Genomic DNA, 20,683 nt, shown 5'->3' on the forward strand with positions numbered 1-20,683 from the left:
GAACATTTATTTGGCCACAGAGACACTTCTGGACCAATTAATCAATTCCCCTATCCTTTTCTATTCAAACCTTGAGCAGTTCTCACTTAATCTAAAGTAATTGCCTTTTGGTGACACAGAGCACCAGGGACACCAAACACTTCTTGACCACAGCAGACCCCAGAGCTTCCCTTCAGGTGCTCCTGAAGAAGGATGGGGAGAAGCTGAGACATAATTTCCTTCCCGAGTAGCCACAAAATGCCCAGCCAAATAAATTACTTTGAAAGAGTCAGACCGAAGCGAAAATGTCAAGGGCATCATTATTTCTCATGACTTCCATTACCTCGATTCTTTTTTCCTCTCACTGGACAGCAGCAAGCTTGTAAGAACAAGGCCGGGTTTTTACCACAGAGTATATTGAGTCAAAATGACAGAAGTGATCACAAAGGCACGCAAAAGAAGAAAAGAGCAACATCAAAGCACAGCGGAATGGTCTGCTCACCTCACTGACACGGACTGTCTCCTTTTGTTGGGCTTGTTCTATGAGATCTGAGTCAGAGATGCTGCCTCGGCTGTGTGGGGTCTCTTGGAGGAGTGAGTTTCTTTCTAGGGATATTGGTGTGGTTTCTTTTTTTCTGGAAAACAACTCTAAAGTGAAAAAAGAACAAACATGTATGGAGTGTTGGTGGTCCGTAAGTAAACACTACACTCATGATCAGTAAGTAAAACTAAACCTCTTTAGGCCTTTGCCTAAAACATGGTCCTGAGAAGTGAGCAAAAAAGAACCAACACCCACTCCAAGAACCTTTTTCCCTCCTCTGATCCTCCACAGCATGCAGCCTTCAGTGGTTTGGGCTTTAGTCCAACCCATGCATGCCCTTTGGTTGGTGATTCAGTCTCTATAGGCCCAGGCTAGCTGACTCTGTATGTCTTCTTGTGGTGTCCTTGACCCCTCTATCTCACTCAGTCGTATCCCCCACTCTAGAACAAGATTCCCTGAGCTCCTCCTGATGTTTGGCCCTGGGTCTCTGCATCTGTTTCCACTGACGCTGGATGAAGACTCTCAGGAGACAATAGTGCTAGGCTCGTGTTTGCAAGCATAGCAGAATATCATTAATAGTGTCAGCCGTTGGTTCTCCCGTGGGAGAGGTCTCAAGCTGGGCCAGTCATTGGTTGGACATTTCTCTGATCTCTGCTCCGTCTTTATCCCTGCACATCTTGTAGGTAGGACAAATTGTGGGTGGAAGGTTTTGTTGGTGTCCCCACTGCCTCCACTGGAAGTCCTACCTGGCTATACTTCAGTCTCCATATCCCCAGCTACTAGGAGTCTTAGCTAGGGTCACCCTTATAGAATGCAAATAGACCCAAATCTATCACCCTGTACAAAACTCAAGTCCAAGTAGATTAAAGACCTCATTTAAACTGGGCACACTAATTCTAAGAAAGGGGAAAGTGGGAAACTGTCTTGAATGCATTGGCACAGGAGACAAATTCCCAAACAACATGAATAGCTCGGGCACTAAGATCAAAAATAAATAAAAAGGACCTCGTGAACCTGAAAAGCTTTTGCAAGGCTAAAGACACCCCCAATAGGACAAAACAGCAGCCTACAGAATGGGAAAAGTTCTTCACCAACCCTACCTCTGACAGAGGACTAATATCCAAAATATAGAGAACTCAAAATATTAGAAACCAACAAACCAAATAACCCAGTTAAAATGGGGGTACAGAGCTAAAGAGAGAATTCTGAAAAGAAAATCTTAAATGGCAGAGAAGCACACAAATAAATGTTCACTGTCCTTGGTCATCAGGGAAATGCAAATGTAACTACTCTAAGATTCCATTATATACCTGTCAGATGACTAAGATTAAAATCTCAAGTGACAGCACATGCTGGCAAGGATGTGGCGCAAAGAGATCACTCCTCCATTGCTGGTGGGAGAGCAAATGTGTACAGCCACTTTGGAAATCAATTTGGCATTTTCTCAGAAAACTGGGAATGGTTCTACCCCAATACCCAACTATACCACTCCTGGATACCCAAAAGATGTCCCAGTATACCACAAGGACACTTGCTCAATTATGTTCAGAGCAGTTTCATTCGTAATAGCCCAAATTTGGAAACAACCTAGGTGTCCCTCAACAGAAGAATGGCTGCAGAAGATGTGGTACATTTACACAATGGAGTACCACTCCACTATTAAAAACAAGAACATTTGCAGGAGAATGGATGGAACTAGAAAATATTCTGAGTGAGGTAAGCCAGAAGCAGAAAGGCATTTATGGTATATACTAATTTATAGGTGTATATTAGCCATGAAGGATAGGATAACTATGCAATGGTCCACAGACCCAAAGAAGCTGGGTAACAAAGAAGGCATAAGGGAGAATAGTTGAATCTCATTGAAACAGGGAAATAAAATAAACATGGGTGTGTTTGGATGGATGGAGGTAACTGGATGAGAAATGGGGTTAAAAGGGGAATGAGTGTGGGGATCACGTATTAGGAGAGGGGGTGGGAGAGAGCTGGGAGTAAAAAAGGGAATCAGTGGGGCACATCTCTGGGGCTATCTGGAGACCCAGGACAGAGGAGGCTCCTGGGAAAATGTACTAAATTATATTGTAGGAAAAAATATTTTCTATTATAAAATAAACCATCCATTGTTTAAGGAAGACTGCAAATTTATAGAAAGGAATTTGGCCCAATGGTCTGGTCTCCCTAAACATACTGACCTTCACATCTCTCCTCAACCTTTTAGGACTAGAAACTTACTGCACCTTGTCAAATCAGAAAGTCTACAACTATGATATGAGATTATCTGATGGTAGCAACATTATGCCAGGACTGTATTCTTGAAGGTTTCTTGCACTTCGAAATTTGCATAATTCAGGACCAATTTTCCCATAGGGATATGTGTAAAGTAAGATTCACATTATTTCAAATTTTATGCATAGAGTAATTCTTTACACTTTCTTATTTAAAATTTACATAAAGCAAAACTTCATTGTAATGGTAATAGTGCTATGGCCATATGTCACTTTTCTGAGCAATCAGCAGGATAATTCATGCATATAAATGCTTAGCACCTGGTACAGTGCTCATGAATTATCATTATAGATGTAAGAGTATTGATGCTAATACCAGTGTTAGTGTGAATATTATTATTGCCTTGCCCTAAACCATGTATGACTCGGCCCTATCATCTCAAGAATAACTGGCAATTTCTCCTTTATTCCAGCACAGTAATTCTTTTAAAAATCAATTTTTTAAAAAAAATTGGTCTCTATAGAATTGCCTTGGCTGAATTATGCCTGAAAGTGAGAGTAATGACACCCAAGGTCATTATGCAAAGGAGTCCTGTGAGAGTGGCCATGCTCTTTGCTGTTGGCTCTTGGGGGACCTGGTTCCAACATCTCACAAGAGAAATTACTATCTGCTTAGAGCAGGATGATCATTTCAAAATTACGACCTCTGTGAATTGAGAAAATGATAAATCTCACCTCTTTTAGCTTCAAAGAGTCAAAGCTAGAATGGTGCTCTCTCCAGAGCGTCTGTGTTTAATCAGATGATGATTGTCTTAACTTTTTTAGTCTTTTCTCCATTTAAATTTTTTGGTTTAAAGCTGTTATTTATTTGTTTACTTAATCCACTTTTAATGTATTAGTCTTTGCCTTGTTATACGCTCTTGAAAGGGATCTGTATCCTTTCTTTATTTTTAAATACATTTTTTAATTTAAAGTGTAATTGGATCATCCCCCTTTCATCTTTCTGACCTTTCCTGTGCTCCCTCACCCTGTCAAGTCGATGGCTTTTTTTGTCTGTAATCGGTTTTGTAATTATTATTATGTGTATGCATACACATATAAATATTTAACTGCAACCTGCTGAGTCTGTTTAGAGTTTTATATATGCATGATTTGGGGACTGAGTGCTTGGAGTTGGATAAGCAATTAGTGGGCTCATCCCTGGGATGATGAATTCTCCATCCCTCAGCAGCCTTAGCTGCCTGTTGTTTTCTGTTAAGGGATGGGGACCCATGAGCGCTCCCCCTTTCACTATAGCGTGTCTACTGTTATTGTCATTGTTTGGCTCGCGAATGTGTTTGTAGCCTCAACCGAGGCAATGTGGCTCACTCTGGGGATTCCAGTGATATTACTTTGAAAAGGTGCCCTTTCTTTCTAGCATGTGGGCACTGTTCTATACACAGTTGGCACAGCTAAGAATAATACCATGACAAGAGCGCCTAGGAACTGAGTTAAGAAAAGGAGTGAGAAGAACTTTGTATGAAGTTCTCTAACCTCTTGAATACACATAGTTTGTCATTATATAAGCTTTCATATTATGACAAATTTCACTTCTATTTTCATTTAAGCCATTATGAGTAATTTGCAACTGATGGACATTTTATTATTCTGCTTCAAGTACTAATATTTTACCTGTTTTTTTTGTTCCTATTGAGTGAAGGACTGCAATTTAAACAAATCTGAAAAAAATCAGGGATGCTCATCTTCTCTTATGTGTTCTCAGCTTAACCAATTCCTTTGTGGTCAGCAAATGCATCACAGAGAAAGCTTAAGATTTCCAGTAGATAAGTATGGTCCCCATTTGAGGGATGGAGCCACCCACTCATTTCAAAAATTTTAACCCAGAATTGTTCCTATCTGAAGGAAATGCAGGGACAAAAAAAATGGAGCAGAGACTGAAGGAAAGGTCATCCAGAGACCACGCCACTTAGGGATCCATCCCATCTGCAGACACTTTTGCTGATGCCAAGAAGCACTGGCTGACAGGAGCCTGGTGTAACTGTTGCTTGAGAAGCTCAGCCAGAGTCTGGTAAATACAGATGTGATACTCACAGCCAACTGTAAGACTGAGCCCAGGGACCCCAATGAAAGAGTTAGGGGAAGGAATGAAGGAACTAAGGGGATTGCATTCTCATGGGAAGAACAACAATATCACCTAACTTGACCTCCCAAAGCTTCCAGGGACTAAATCACCAACCAAAGAGTACACATGGAGGGACCCATGGCTCCAGCCGCATATGTAGCAGAGGATGGCCTTGTCTGGCATCAGTGGGAGGAGAAAACCTTGGTCCTGTGGTCTGGATGAAGCAGGTGTGGGTGAGTGGGTGGAAGAGTACCCTCATAGAGGAAAAGGAGAGGGTGGGAGTAGGGAGGTTTGTGGAGGGGAGACTGGGAAGGAGGACAACATTTGAAATGTAAATCAATAAAATAACCAATAAAAAGTCTATCACTTTAATAAAAAGAATGTGAACAGAAAAAAATGGGAGGCAGTTTTGCCTCCAAATGTGCACATCCCGCAGAACTGGTAGTTGCTACGATATGAAACTAAGAGTATGTTCAGCACATGTGACATACTCTACACAAAGGAAACACACCGAACCCAGTGCTCACATCATTCTGAACTAACATCAATGCTGGAACAGTTGTCTTGCTGGGAAATGCTGCCACACCAACTTTGACTTAGATTCTCTGAGAAAATAGCACAGAAGACCTCCTTCCTGTGCTCTCGGTGACCACCAACATCATCAGCCCAGGTTCTAGGATTCTAATGAAATACCACAGTCCCCAGCACTTGAAGAATATCCACTTTTTACATGTTGGGTATTATGAGCATTTCAAATACTCAAATCCACATCTGATCATGTCTTTGACCAGGTTTTAGATGAACTCTTTAGTCCAGTTGAGAAGGACAAGGTTCCCCCTCGCTCTCTCATCTCACCCACTGCCATTCTACCCCTCAGGTTTGGCTGTTGACTGACTAATCCATAGGTCTCTAATGGAGCACATAGACCAGCACATCTGTTTATTAGGTTCTTTGCATTCCAACACTAGAGCATATTCTTCTTCTAGGTTTTGTCTCTGTGTGGCTTGCATGAGTATATACAAGGTCATATGTCTGCATGTATGTGGATATACATGCAGAGAATAGCAACAGACTTTGGTGGTGGTTGTCGATCACTCTCAACCTTGCACTTTGAGAAACAGATTCTCACTGAACCTAAAGCTCACTGATTAGTCAAGACTAGCTGGATGCTGAGTACTAAGAATTCTTTTGTCTCCAAGAACTGGGATCCCATGTGTATGCCATCATGTCTCATGTCCACTTTTTTATATGGGTGCTGGAGATCCAAAGTCAGTACCTCCAGCTTATGCCAACACCTTATAGAATGAGCCACCATCCGAGACAGCACATTCTTCTTTATGTATGATCTATGATTAGTTCCTCAGAGAAAGTATCTTCTATTTTAATTAAATACTCACAGATAGTTATAATCCTCCTAGTAGGATTGGTTTCATGAAAGTAGGACTCATTTCTTTCTATTGCTTACCTGGTGCATTTTAAAAGGCCTGGGATTTCCAATAGTCAAATTCCTACCCTTGTCTCATCCATTCTTTTGCAGCTTAGGAGGCAAAGGATCATTTAGTTCAAAATACTTGAATATTTAGCAAGACTCCATTCTCTTATGCCACACACCTCCCTTATAACCTCTTCTCAGTCTCCTTTCCTTATGACCCTCATATCTGCTTTTATCTTCTGGATGTTCATATATTCTGTTCTTACAATCCAAATGATAATACCTCCCTGTGGGCAGGAAAACCCTACATGGGACATAAATATTTATTTCAATATGCAAACGTGCAGTGTACAGTAAATTTAATGCCAAAGAAATGCAGACCAGGGGGAAAAAATAACAGTGCTATCTACTACATGGGATATTATGTCCCCTGGAGATGTGAGAAAAATCCTTCATGAAAATTTCCAATTAAGGAATTGTCTACGAAGAGTAGAATACAAAGCTTGTTTAAAGTATTAGTATGACTTTGTCAAAATGTCTACAAATACATAAAAATATGCAAGATGGTGGGATAATAGACAGTTTTTGTCTTATTCTTCAAATGTTTATAATTTATAAAAAGGTTATGTATGTACAGCGAAAATCATACTACAGTACTTTAGACACAGTGAAAGGAAGATATTTATAGAAATGCCATAAAACAAAGTTAGTGAGTGTTATCCACAAATAATTCATGAAAGAAGCTCCCTAAATCACAATACTGTGAGAGACACTAGGGCTCTGACTGCAGTTGCTTTCTGAAGTGTCAGTCACAGCATAGCTTTCCCTTAGTTACCTCATGTCCTAGCCTTTAAGGTGACCATGGTGGCCTTTACAGACTACAAAGCACCCAGCCTCTTCCTCATTCACATTTTTGGCTTCAACAAAGCTTCTTTAAGCCACAAGTCCCAGGAAGAGCGGGATGAGTAGTTACCTCTGCCCAGACCAGCCCATTTAACCACAGTTGCTGTCTCTGATTGTACAGTAAGAGGCAAATTTAATTGATTTCCAGTAGCTCTTGAGAATGAGTTTTCTGGGCCAACTTTCTTTAAAATATAATCCCACACATCACTCCAGCCAAAGGTGTTGTGCAGCAAATGGATCTGTAAATCCTGTAGCTACCACTAAGAAAGCCACAGAGCAACAAACTTCAACTGCTGAACGTTAGCACCCCCAAGCAAAAGTAAAAGAATGCAGCCATCCAGGCAAACAAACAGATATAATTATGTAAATTGCAGAATAATCTTGAGAATCATATAAGTGTAATTTAGGTAATTTAACTCAAATGAATACTATTAACAATACACTTGTATGTTTAGTTCATTTTCTGTTGCTATTGTAAAATAGTCAAGGCTGGGTCATAAGAAAAGTTGTCCATATTTTCCTGTGGTTTGGAGGCCTAGGAAGACCATGAACATGGTACCATTATCATTTCACCTCTTGGACATTCTATTTTTTTTCATGCATGGTGAGACATCGGAGGCTATCAGCAAATGGAAGAGAGAAAGCATTCGAGCATAGGAAGTCAGATTTGTTCTCTTATAAAACCTTATGACTTCATTTAATCTCAATTACCTCCCAAAAACAGAACTCTAGGCACATGTGAACCAGAAGATTAAAATGCTACGACATGAGTCTGAGAGAACATATCTGGAGCACAGCATAGGCTCTATAAATTCAGCACTGCATTCATGTTTACTCTTCATAGCAAACCTGGGAGTCCCATTATTTTCTATGTTGTAGACTTAGGCAAAATGGGGCTTTGTGTGGATAATAACTTGACAACCACCTTGGTTATAGCTTCTAAGCCTCTCTCCATTCTCTGTCCCCCAAACCTCTAAAGTTTATTTCATTACATGTCGCTGGATGAGTCAGGGAAAATTGACACTTTCCCAGTAGCATGTTGGGATAGGATGCTGTATAAATTATCCAAATTTATGAAGCACATTGATATTGATGACTTGGTACACATGTAGTAACCTAATGCATCCTCCTTTTTTCTAACCATCTTGTGATATTTTCCCTGGAGGCCTGAGGACTGGGTCTTCCAAGCCTGGCCCAGCTCTTCCAGAATCTCTGAGGACCTAGGGTGACCATTTTCTGTAGGCCAATCCTTGGACAGATGTACTTGTCTAATATCTCAGCAACTCTACTTATGAATACAATATGAAGTTGCTCAAAGAGAAGAATTGCTAGAGAATCATATCAACATTTTCTTAGACCTATGAGGGATCTGTTACACATCTCAAGATTCCAATGGCAAGCACCCAAGCCCTTTTTCATCATTCAATTCAGGATGGTGAGAAACTTAGTGGGCAAACTTCTCTAATTATACCAATGGTAGGAAGCATTAATCACATTTAATATTTGTCTTAGACCATGAAATGAAGACTAAAGTATTAAAAAATGACTTGGGGATAGGGAAGGTAGATGCCTCAGTGTGTAAGAGTACTTACTGTGCAAGCATTGGGACCTGAATTCAAATTCCCCCATATAAAATAAAAATCTAGGTATGGCTGTGTCTGTTTGTCACCCCAGATAGTTTGTGGGGTGAAGACAAATGGATCTCAGGAGCTCCCTGGTCAGCCAGCCTACCAAAAAATAAGGTAAGCTGTTGGCTCAACAAGAGATACTGTTTTAGAGATAAAGGTAGAGAGATATACAGGAAGACATATAAACATAAACAGCTTCATAGCACTTATAAAGAAATTGTTTTGGTTACCAAAAAAATCCATGGCAATGGCATAAAGAAACAAGACAAGTGGATTAGGGAAGCCACCACATGCTTATGGCTAACCAGGAATGTTCCATGGCAGACACTACTGGGACTACTACGATCACATTTCAGGTTCTTTTCTTTAAAATTATGAGAATAAAGGTATTGTTTTCTTCCCAAGTCCAGCCAATGATTGGTTGAACTCAGAGGTACTGAGGTGTCTGTCCTATTCATACTAAACATCATCAGACATAGGCCATGCTAAAAAAGATATTTGCAGTTGGAACTCATTTAGCCTTTGAGCAGAGAGGCATTAAATTCCAAGAGACTATGATAGGGCACCAACAGCTACACACACACACACACACACACACACACACACACACACACACACACACATATATGCAGTTTTCTGCTGGCCTTCCAGGAGGTCCCTACCACTCACCTGGAATTGGAACTGAAACCTTGGCTGTTTGGATTCTACATTACTAATCTATCAATATGGACAATGTTCTACTGTTTTACAGGAAGGATGTTAATGGTAGTCAGACTTGTATTTTCTAACAAAGAAAGGACACCATGATATAGCAGGTCTGAATGTGGACTGGCAGGGTTACTTGCTTTTCCTTGTGGCTCCCAAACACATTGTCACATGGCTTTAGGCAAGTTTGCTAACTACTTCATGCCTCAGCTGTTATGTTGGTAACTTAGGAACAAAATACTAGCTTGTGTTTGCATTTGTATGTGTGTAAAAAATAAATGGGTCCTCTCATCCTATTACCATCAACCCATGCTTTTGTCTGTCAATTCATGTATCTCTCTGTCTCTCAGCAGGTTACAGAAGTAAAATTTATGCATATAATTCAGAAAAACCTCATGGAATAAACTGTAGGTCAGGTTTTATGAAGCAAATGCTGTGAGTTCTCAGTAATTTCATTTCCCATTTGACATGACATCTCTTAAGTCATGGGGTGACCCAGAGACTGAGATCATGTAGCTTCCTTGCCAACTCAGACAGAAAAAAAAAAAGAAGACCAATAAATAGTTTGTTCTCCTGCTAAAGAAAAGTAGAACCAATTTTTAGAGACCAAGGAAAATGTGCTCTTTTCAATTTACATGAAAAGAAAGCCTGGAAGCAGAATTGGGAATTTTATCCCCTAATTCCTTTTTACTTGAACAATGATGACTTCCCTGTCCTATTGCTTTCATCTTGTGAATGGTCCCCAGGCTGCTTCAATGAGGTAAAATTAAAATACGGGTCATCAGAGTGTGCACTGTGCAGAAGTTCTTTTGGAATATAAAACAGCTAACAATATAGGCACACGTGGAAGATGAAACTATACCCACCATTCCCATTATCCCCTTCTTCTTCAGAGATACGCTAACCCTATCTGGTTGTGCTTTCTTCAGCCACCAACTCTGCTTATCTGTGTAGGCTTGACAAAGAAACCAAATGGGCTACCCGAAAGAACAGAGATCTACCTTCTAAACTATGATTCTAGACAATTATTTGTGATATATCCACCAAATACTACTGGATAGAAGATACTTTGCTTTAATATGAGAAAGTTGAATACTTAGAAACATATGTTGAACATTGATATAGATCATTTTTTAATTCACCCTAAAATCAGATTGCTGCTCACCTCACACTGTCCCTTCCCTCATCTTCCCCTCCCCTTCCCCTCTGAGAGGGTAGAGGCCCTCCCTGGGTATCTCCCCACCACGGAACATCAAATCTCCTCAGGGCTAGGAGAATTCTTTCCCAATGGAGCCAGATGGAGGCAGGCCAGTTGGGGGGAATGTTCCACAGACAGGCAACATCTCCAGAGATAGCTCCCACTCCAGTTGTTGGGAGACCTGCATGAAAACTGAGCTGCACATCTGCTACACGTGTGCAGAGGTGCCTGCGTTCAGCCAATATATGCTTTTTGGTTGGTGGTTCAGTCTGTGAGACTCTCCAAGAGCCCAGGTTAATTGAATCTGTTGACCTTCCTGCAGAGTTCTTGTCCTCTTCAGGACCTTCACACCTTCCCCAACTCTTCCATAATGTCCCTGACCTCTGTCCATTGTTTGGCTGTGGCTGTATGCATCTATTTCAGTCAGATGCTGGGTGGAGCCTTTCAGAGCACAGTTATGCTAGGCTCCTTGTCTGCAAGCACACAGAGTCAGGGATTGGTACTTGACCATGGGATGGGTCTCAAGTTGGGTCAGTTATTGCTTGGCCATTCACTCAGTCTCTGATCCATTCCCTATCCCCGAGTTTCTTGTAGGCAAGATAAATTTTGGTTTGAATGTTTTGTGGTTGGTTTGGTGTCCCTGTTGCTTCATTGGGGTTGTAGGAGGTAGTCTCTTCAGGATCCATATCCCCACTGCTGTGAGTCTCCCTAAGGTCATTCCCATTGATTCTTGGAAGCCTCACCCATCCCAAGTCTCTGGTACATCCTTCAGATGCCCCCACCCCCACTCACCAGCTGCAGGTTTCCATTTCCTTCTCCTTAGCCATCAGGAAAATGGAAATCAAAACAACCCTGAGATTCCACCTTACACTGGTCAGAGCAGCTGAGATCAAGAATTCAAGAGACAGAACGTGCTGGCGAGGATGTGGAGCAAGGGAAACACTCCTCCATTGCTGGTAGGAGTGCAAACTTATAAAACCACATTGGAAATTGATTTGGTGGTTTCTCAGAAAATGGAATAGTTTACCTCAAGACACAGCTATACTATCCCTGGGTATATAGACCCAAAAGATATAGTTCAATTCTAACCTTAAAAATCACCACTAATGTGTAATTCTGCATCTTCTCTCAATCATTTCCCTATGAGCAGGCAGGAAATGAGTTTTGGCAGAGGGACCAGAGACTTTCCCAGTTGCAAGTGAATCTCAGGCTCCCACTTTCTGCCCCAGACCAGCCCTCTGAACTCAAGACCCTTTTTGTCCTTACCCCTCAAGGCTCAGCCTCTTAGAGAAGGCAAACAAGACTGGATTGGCCCTGAGGAGTAAATCAGGGCAACAATGCCCTGGACTAGCTCTAAGATAAAGGGGGTAACAGGGGGCACCTCTTCCAGGGTCCCAAGGAGTTATATACTTTGGTGATGATGACAATGCCTACAGTCTTTACAAAATACTGTATTGGATTCACTTGGTTTACTCTTCAACAGGTGGAATGAATCCCGAGTTGGGCACAATTTCTAAATGGTCTTTAAATCTCTGCTCCATTTTTGACCCTGCATTTCCTTTAGAAAGGATCAATTCTGGGTTAAAAAATTTAAAGATAGGGGGGTAGTTCCCTGCCTCAACCTGGGGTCATGTCTATCTGATGGAGGTGGTTTCTTCCGGTTCTGTCTCCTCACTTTTGAACATTTTGGCTAAAGTCAACCCCATTGAGTCCTGGTAGCTTCTCACATCCCAGGTCTCTGGGACTTTCTAGAGGTTCCCCCTGTCCCCTAACTCCCACTGCTGCATATTGCATTTCATTCTCCTGGCCCTCTGGGTATTCCTTCTGTCTCACTCCATATCTGATTCTGTCCCTCCTTTCCCCTCCTCATTCCCTCTCCCACCCAGTTTCCTCCCCTTGTTTGCCTCTCATGATTATTTTGTTCTTCTTCTAAGTGTGTTTCAGGTATCCAGACTTGAACTTCCCTTCTTGTTAAACTTCCTACAGTCTGAGAGTTGAGTTGTATCATGGGTATTCTGAATTTCTTTGGCTAATATCCACTTACCAGTGAGCGCATACCATATAAAATTAATTCAAACAAACCAGTAGCATTCTTTATGCAAACGCTAAATGATCTGAGAAAGAAAATAGGAAAACAACACCTTTCATAACAGTCACAAATAATATAAAATATCATGGTGTAACTAACCAAACAAGTAAAAGATCTGTATAATTCAATGCAATTACCATCAAAATTCCAACACATTGAGACACCGCCGGAACCTGAAAGAAACAGACCGGATAAACAGTTCTCTGCACCCAAATCCCGTGGGAGGGAGAGCTAAACCTTCAGAGAGGCAGACAAGCCTGGGAAACCAGAAGAGACTGCTCCCTGCACACACATCTCGGACGCCAGAGGAAAAAGCCAAAGACCATCTGGAACCCTGGTGCACTGAAGCTCCCGGAAGGGGTGGCACAGGTCTTCCTGGTTGCTGCCGCTGCAGAGAGCCCCTGGGCAGCACCCCACGAGCGAACCTGAGCCTCGGGACCACAGGTAAGACCAAATTTTCTGCTGCAAGAAAGCTGCCTGGTGAACTCAAGACACAGGCCCACAGGAACAGCTGAAGACCTGTAGAGAGGAAAAACTACACGCCCGAAAGCAGAACACACTGTCCCCATAACTGACTGAAAGAGAGGAAAACAGGTCTACAGCACTCCTGACACACAGGCTTATAGGTCAGTCTAGCCACTGTCAGAAATAGCAGAACAAAGTAACACTAGAGATAATCTGATGGCGAGAGGCAAGCGCAGGAACCCAAGCAACAGAAACCAAGACTGCATGCCATCATCGGAGCCCAATTCTCCCGCCAAAACAAACATGGAATATCCAAACACACCAGAAAAGCAAGATCTAGTTTCAAAATCATATTTGATCATGATGCTGGAGGACTTCAAGAAAGACATGAACACACTTAGGGAAACACAGGAAATCATTAATAAACAAGTAGAGGCCTACAGAGAGGAATGGCAAAAATCCCTGAAAGAATTCCAGGAAAACACAATCAAACAGATGAAGGAATTAAAAATGGAAATAGAAGCAATCAAGAAAGAACACATGGAAACAACCCTGGATATAGAAAACCAAAAGAAGAGACAAGGAGCTGTAGATACAAGCTTCACCAACAGAATACAAGAGATGGAAGAGAGAATCTCAGGAGCAGAAGATTCCATAGAAATCATTGACTCAACTGTCAAAGATAATGTAAAGCGGAAAAAGCTACTGGTCCAAAACATACAGGAAATCCAGGACTCAATGAGAAGATCAAACCTAAGGATAATAGGTATAGAAGAGAGTGAAGACTCCCAGCTCAAAGGACCAGTAAATATCTTCAACAAAATCATAGAAGAAAACTTCCCTAACCTAAAAAAAGAGATACCCATAGACATACAAGAAGCCTACAGAACTCCAAATAGATTGGACCAGAAAAGAAACACCTCCCGTCACATAATTGTCAAAACACCAAACGCACAAAATAAAGAAAGAATATTAAAAGCAGTAAGGGAAAAAGGTCAAGTAACATATAAAGGGAGACCTATCAGAATCACACCAGACTTCTCGCCAGAAACTATGAAGGCCAGAAGATCCTGGACTGATGTCATACAGACCCTAAGAGAACACAAATGCCAGCCCAGGTTACTGTATCCAGCAAAACTCTCAATTAACATTGATGGAGAAACCAAGATATTCCATGACAAAACCAAATTTACACAATATCTTTCTACAAATCCAGCACTACAAAGGATAATAAATGGTAAAGCCCAACACAAGGAGGCAAGCTATACCCTAGAAGAAGCAAGAAACTAATCGTCTTGGCAACAAAACAAAGAGAATGAAAGCACACAAACATAACCTCACATCCAAATATGAATATAAAGGGAAACAATAATCACTATTCCTTAATATCTCTCAATATCAATGGCCAATAAAAAGACATAGATTAACAAACTGGATACGCAACGAGGACCCTGCATTCTGCTGCCTACAGGAAACACACCTCAGAGACAAAGACAGACACTACCTCAGAGTGAAAGGCTGGAAAACAACTTTCCAAGCAAATGGTCAGAAGAAGCAAGCTGGAGTAGCCATTCTAAAATCAAATAAAATCAATTTCCAACTAAAAGTCATCAAAAAAGATAAGGAAGGACACTTCATATTCATCAAAGGAAAAATCCACCAAGATGAACTCTCAATCCTAAATATCTATGCCCCAAATACAAGGGCACCTACATACGTAAAAGAAACCTTACTAAAGCTCAAAACACACATTGCACCTCACACAATAATAGTGGGAGATTTCAACACCCCACTCTCATCAATGGACAGATCATGGAAACAGAAATTAAACAGTGATGTCGACAGACTAAGAGAAGTCATGAGCCAAATGGACTTAACGGATATTTATAGAACATTCTATCCTAAAGCAAAAGGATATACCTTCTTCTCAGCTCCTCATGGTACTTTCTCCAAAATTGACCATATAATTGGTCAAAAAACGGGCCTCAACAGGTACAGAAAGATAGAAATAATCCCATGCGTGCTATCGGACCACCACGGCCTAAAACTGGTCTTCAATAACAATAAGGGAAGAATGCCCACATATACGTGGAAATTGAACAATGCTCTACTCAATGATAACCTGGTCAAGGAAGAAATAAAGAAAGAAATTAAAAACTTTTTAGAATTTAATGAAAATGAAGATACAACATACTCAAACTTATGGGACACAATGAAAGCTGTGCTAAGAGGAAAACTCATAGCGCTGAGTGCCTGCAGAAAGAAACAGGAAAGAGCATATGTCAGCAGCTTGACAGCACACCTAAAAGCTCTAGAACAAAAAGAAGCAATTACACCCAGGAGGAGTAGAAGGCAGGAAATAATCAAACTCAGAGCTGAAATCAACCAAGTAGAAACAAAAAGGACCATAGAAAGAATCAACAGGACCAAAAGTTGGTTCTTTGAGAAAATCAACAAGATAGATAAACCCTTAGCCAGACTAACGAGAGGACACAGAGAGTGCGTCCAAATTAACAAAATCAGAAATGAAAAGGGAGACATAACTACAGTTTCAGAGGAAATTCAAAAAATCATCAGATCTTACTATAAAAACCTATATTCAACAAAATTTGAAAATCTTCAGGAAATGGACAATTTCCTAGACAGATACCAGGTATCAAAGTTAAATCAGGAACAGATAAACCAGTTAAACAACCCCATAACTCCTAAGGAAATAGAAGCAGTCATTAAAGGTCTCCCAACCAAAAAGAGCCCAGGTCCAGATGGGTTTAGTGCAGAATTCTATCAAACCTTCATAGAAGACCTCATACCAATATTATCCAAACTATTCCACAAAATTGAAACAGATGGAGCCCTACCGAATTCCTTCTACGAATCTACAATTACTCTTATACCTAAACCACACAAAGACACAACAAAGAAAGAGAACTTCAGACCAATTTCCCTTATGAATATCGACGCAAAAATACTCAATAAAATTCTGGCAAACCGAATTCAAGAGCACATCAAAACAATCATCCACCATGATCAAGTAGGCTTCATCCCAGGCATGCAGGGATGGTTTAATATACGGAAAACCATCAACGTGATCCATTATATAAACAAACTGAAAGAACAGAACCACATGATCATTTCATTAGATGCTGAGAAAGCATTTGACAAAATTCAACACCCCTTCATGATAAAAGTCCTGGAAAGAATAGGAATTCAAGGCCCATACCTAAACATAGTAAAAGCCATATACAGCAAACCAGTTGCTAACATTAAACTAATTGGAGAGAAACTTGAAGCAATCCCACTAAAATCAGGGACTAGACAAGGCTGCCCACTCTCTCCCTACTTATTCAATATAGTTCTTGAAGTTCTAGCCAGAGCAATCAGACAACAAAAGGAGATCAAAGGGATACAGATCGGAAAAGAAGAGGTCAAAATATCACTATTTGCAGATGACATGATAGTATATTTAAGTGATCCCAAAAGTTCCACCAGAGAACTACTAAAGCTGATAAACAACTTCAGCAAAGTGGCTGGGTATAAAATTAACTCAAATAAATCAGTTGCCTTCCTCTATACAAAAGAGAAACAAGCCGAGAAAGAAATTAGGGAAACGACACCCTTCATAATAGACCCAAATAATATAAAGTACCTCGGTGTGACTTTAACCAAGCAAGTAAAAGATCTGTACAATAAGAACTTCAAGACACTGAAGAAAGAAATTGAAGAAGACCTCAGAAGATGGAAAGATCTCCCATGCTCATGGATTGGCAGGATTAATATAGTAAAAATGGCCATTTTACCAAAAGCAATCTACAGATTCAATGCAATCCCCATCAAAATACCAATCCAATTCTTCAAAGAGTTAGACAGAACAATTTGCAAATTCATCTGGAATAACAAAAAACCCAGGATAGCTAAAGCTATCCTCAACAATAAAAGGACTTCAGGGGGAATCACTATCCCTGAACTCAAGCAGTATTACAGAGCAATAGTGATAAAAACTGCATGGTATTGGTACAGAGACAGACAGATAGACCAATGGAATAGAATTGAAGACCCAGAAATGAACCCACACACCTATGGTCACTTGATTTTTGACAAAGGAGCCAAAACCATCCAATGGAAAAAAGATAGCATTTTCAGCAAATGGTGCTGGTTCAACTGGAGGGCAACATGTAGAAGAATGCAGATCGATCCATGCTTATCACCCTGTACAAAGCTTAAGTCGAAGTGGATCAAGGACCTCCACATCAAACCAGACACACTCAAACTAATAGAAGAAAAACTAGGGAAGCATCTGGAACACATGGGCACTGGAAAAAATTTCCTGAACAAAACACCAATGGCTTATGCTCTAAGATCAAGAATTGACAAATGGGATCTCATAAAACTGCAAAGCTTCTGTAAGGCAAAGGACACTGTGGTTAGGACAAAACGGCAACCAACAGATTGGGAAAAGATCTTTACCAACCCTACAACAGATAGAGGCCTTATATCCAAAATATACAAAGAGCTCAAGAAGTTAGACCGCAGGGAAACAAATAACCCTATTAAAAATGGGGTTCAGAGCTAAACAAAGAATTCACAGCTGAGGAATGCCGAATGGCTGAGAAACACCTAAAGAAATGTTCAACATCTTTAGTCATAAGGGAAATGCAAATCAAAACAACCCTGAGATTTCACCTCACACCAGTGCGATTGGCTAAGATCAAAAACTCAGGTGACAGCAGATGCTGGCGAGGTTGTGGAGAAAGAGGAACAGTCCTCCATTGTTGGTGGGATTGCAGACTGGTAAAACCATTCTGGAAATCAGTCTGGAGGTTCCTCAGAAAATTGGACATTGAACTGCCTGAGGATCCAGCTATACCTCTCTTGGGCATATACCCAAAAGATGCCTCAACATATAAAAGAGACACGTGCTCCACTATGTTCATCGCAGCCTTATTTATAATAGCCAGAAAATGGAAAGAACCCAGATGCCCTTCAACAGAGGAATGGATACAGAAAATGTGGTACATCTACACAATGGAATACTACTCAGCTATCAAAAACAACGAGTTTATGAAATTCGTAGGCAAATGGTTGGAACTGGAAAATATCATCCTGAGTGAACTAACCCAATCACAGAAAGACATACATGGTATGCACTCATTGATAAGTGGCTATTAGCCCAAATGCTTGAATTACCCTAGATCCCTAGAACAAACGAAACTCAAGACGGATGATCAAAATGTGAATGCTTCACTCCTTCTTTAAATGAGGAAAAAGAATACCCTTGGCAGGGAAGGGAGAGGCAAAGATTAAAACAGAGACTGAAGGAACACCCATTCAGAGCCTGTCCCACATTTGGCCCATACATATACAGCCACCCAATTGGACTAGATGGATGAAGCAAAGAAGTGCAGACCGACAGGAGCCGGATGTAGATCGCTCCTGAGAGACACAGCCAGAATACAGCAAATACAGAGGCGAATGCCAGCAGCAAACCACTGAACTGAGAATAGGTCCCCTATTGAAGGAATCAGAGAAAGAACTGGAAGAGCTTGAAGGGGCTCGAGACCCCAAAAGTACAACAATGCCAAGCAACCAGAGCTTCCAGGGACTAAGCCACTACCTAAAGACTATACATGGACTGACCCTGGACTCTGACCCCATAGGTAGCAATGAATATCCTAGTAAGAGCACCAGTGGAAGGGGAAGCCCTGGGTCCTGCTAAGACTGATCCCCCAGTGAACTAGTCTATGGGGGGAGGGCGGCAATGGTGGGAGGGTTGGGAGGGGAACACCCATAAGGAAGGGGAGGGGGGAGGGGGATGTTTGCCCGGAAACCGGGAAAGGGAATAACACTCGAAATGTATATAAGAAATACTCAAGTTAATAAAAAAAAAAGAAAAAGAAAAAAAAAAAAGAAGTAGAAAAAAAAAAATTCCAACACATTTTTTCCCAGACATGATAAGAGCAATTCTCAACTTCATATGGAAAAACAAAAAAAACCCAGAATAGTGAAAACAATTCTCAACAATAAAAGAACGTTTGGGGAATCACCATCTCTGACCTCAAGCTTTACTACAGAGCAATAATGATAAAAGCCACCACCACCACCACCACCACCACCACCACCACCACCACCACCACCACCACCCACGACAACAAAAACAAAACAAAGCAAAACAAACAACCCATGGTATTGGTACAGAGACAAACAGGTTGATCAATGGAATAGAGTTGAAGACTCAGAAATAAATACACACACACACACACACACACACACATACACACATACCTATGAACACTATCCTTGACAAAGAAGTCATCCATACAGTGGAATAATGAAAGCATCTTCAACAAATGGTCCTGGTCTAACTGGTGATCTGCATGTAGAAAAATGCAAATTAATCCATATTTACTTGTTAACTCTTTTTGAACCAGAGATAGAGGAAGGAAAGGAAAGAAGTCACTTACCGGGTGAAGCAGAAAATGGCTGCACAACTTTCTTCCTTCCTTCCTTCCTTCCTTCCTTCCTTCCTTCCTTCCTTTCTTTCTTTCTTTCTTTTTAGATAACCTTCATAAATAACTTTTTATAGCTTAAAAAGTTCTTTATGTAAGAAAGAATCACCTCATAGATAAAAAGTCACAAAAGGGGGGAGTTTTAAAAAAGGTATCAATACCAACTTCAAAACAATGTTTCATCCTATAAGCTCATTATAAGTTCAAAGCAACGTTTTACATGGCTTTGTCTTACTATAGTGCACACCTGTGGCTTATCCTTGGACCTGAATGTTTTTCCTTGAATACAAATTTGTCCCAAGCCTATTTGTCTTTTTAGTGTAATTATGAAAGATCAATGTATTTCTTACTATGGATAATAATTACTTACTATTATGAGGATTGGGGACATTCTATTCTTGATTCTAACTTTATGACATTTTTTAGCAAAACAACTAAAACCATCTCTTAAAACTTTCTTCTTAAAATTATTCGAAGGAAATCATGAATTTTATAAGGTCATTAATTAATCTAAATCCATTAATTTGAAAGTTCATCTTTATGTTGATCTGCAGGAAGTCTGCTCAATATGATGTGCTAATGTCCAGGAGTCCTTAGGCTATGTAATAGTGACAGGAAAGGCATATCACCTGCAAAAAAACAATCCTGACATGAAGTCTCTTGGGACCTTGCCTCTCAGAGTTGACCCTTCTTTGGCTATGCAAAAAGGTGGGCCACTTTCAGGAAAATCACCTGTTAGCCTTAGCTTTTTCATAGATGGATCTTGATATCTATTAGTTAGTTGGTTAGTTAGTTAGTTAGTTAATTAGTTAGTTAGTTAGTTATGATTTCCAGTTGTCTATTATGGACAGTGACAATCCAACAATAGGAGAAAACCAGTTCCCCATCAATTC

At 40.6% G+C, this 20,683-nt stretch overlaps 1 long non-coding RNA gene across 6 annotated transcripts in view; it reads right to left on the reverse strand.

Moving 5' to 3' along the window:
• The window catches only part of LOC148007933 (uncharacterized), a 258,830-nt gene that overhangs the window by 73,935 nt on the left and 164,212 nt on the right, over positions 1-20,683 (reverse strand). For 2 of the 6 annotated variants that reach the window (XR_015648247.1, XR_015648248.1), the window contains exons 4-5: positions 19,567-19,654; positions 482-627 (exon numbers count right to left, since the gene is read on the reverse strand). The exons of 1 other annotated variant lie outside the window; for it this stretch is intronic. This is a non-coding gene — a long non-coding RNA (uncharacterized LOC148007933). The remainder of the gene's footprint in view (positions 1-481; positions 628-19,566; positions 19,655-20,683) is intronic. 3 more of the 6 variants (XR_015648249.1, XR_015648246.1, XR_015648250.1) reach the window with 2 other exon arrangements.

This window comes from Rattus norvegicus, chromosome 1 (assembly GCF_021556685.1).
Source record: "Rattus norvegicus strain SHRSP/BbbUtx chromosome 1, alternate assembly SHRSP_T2T, whole genome shotgun sequence".
Lineage (NCBI taxonomy): Eukaryota > Metazoa > Chordata > Mammalia > Rodentia > Muridae > Rattus > Rattus norvegicus.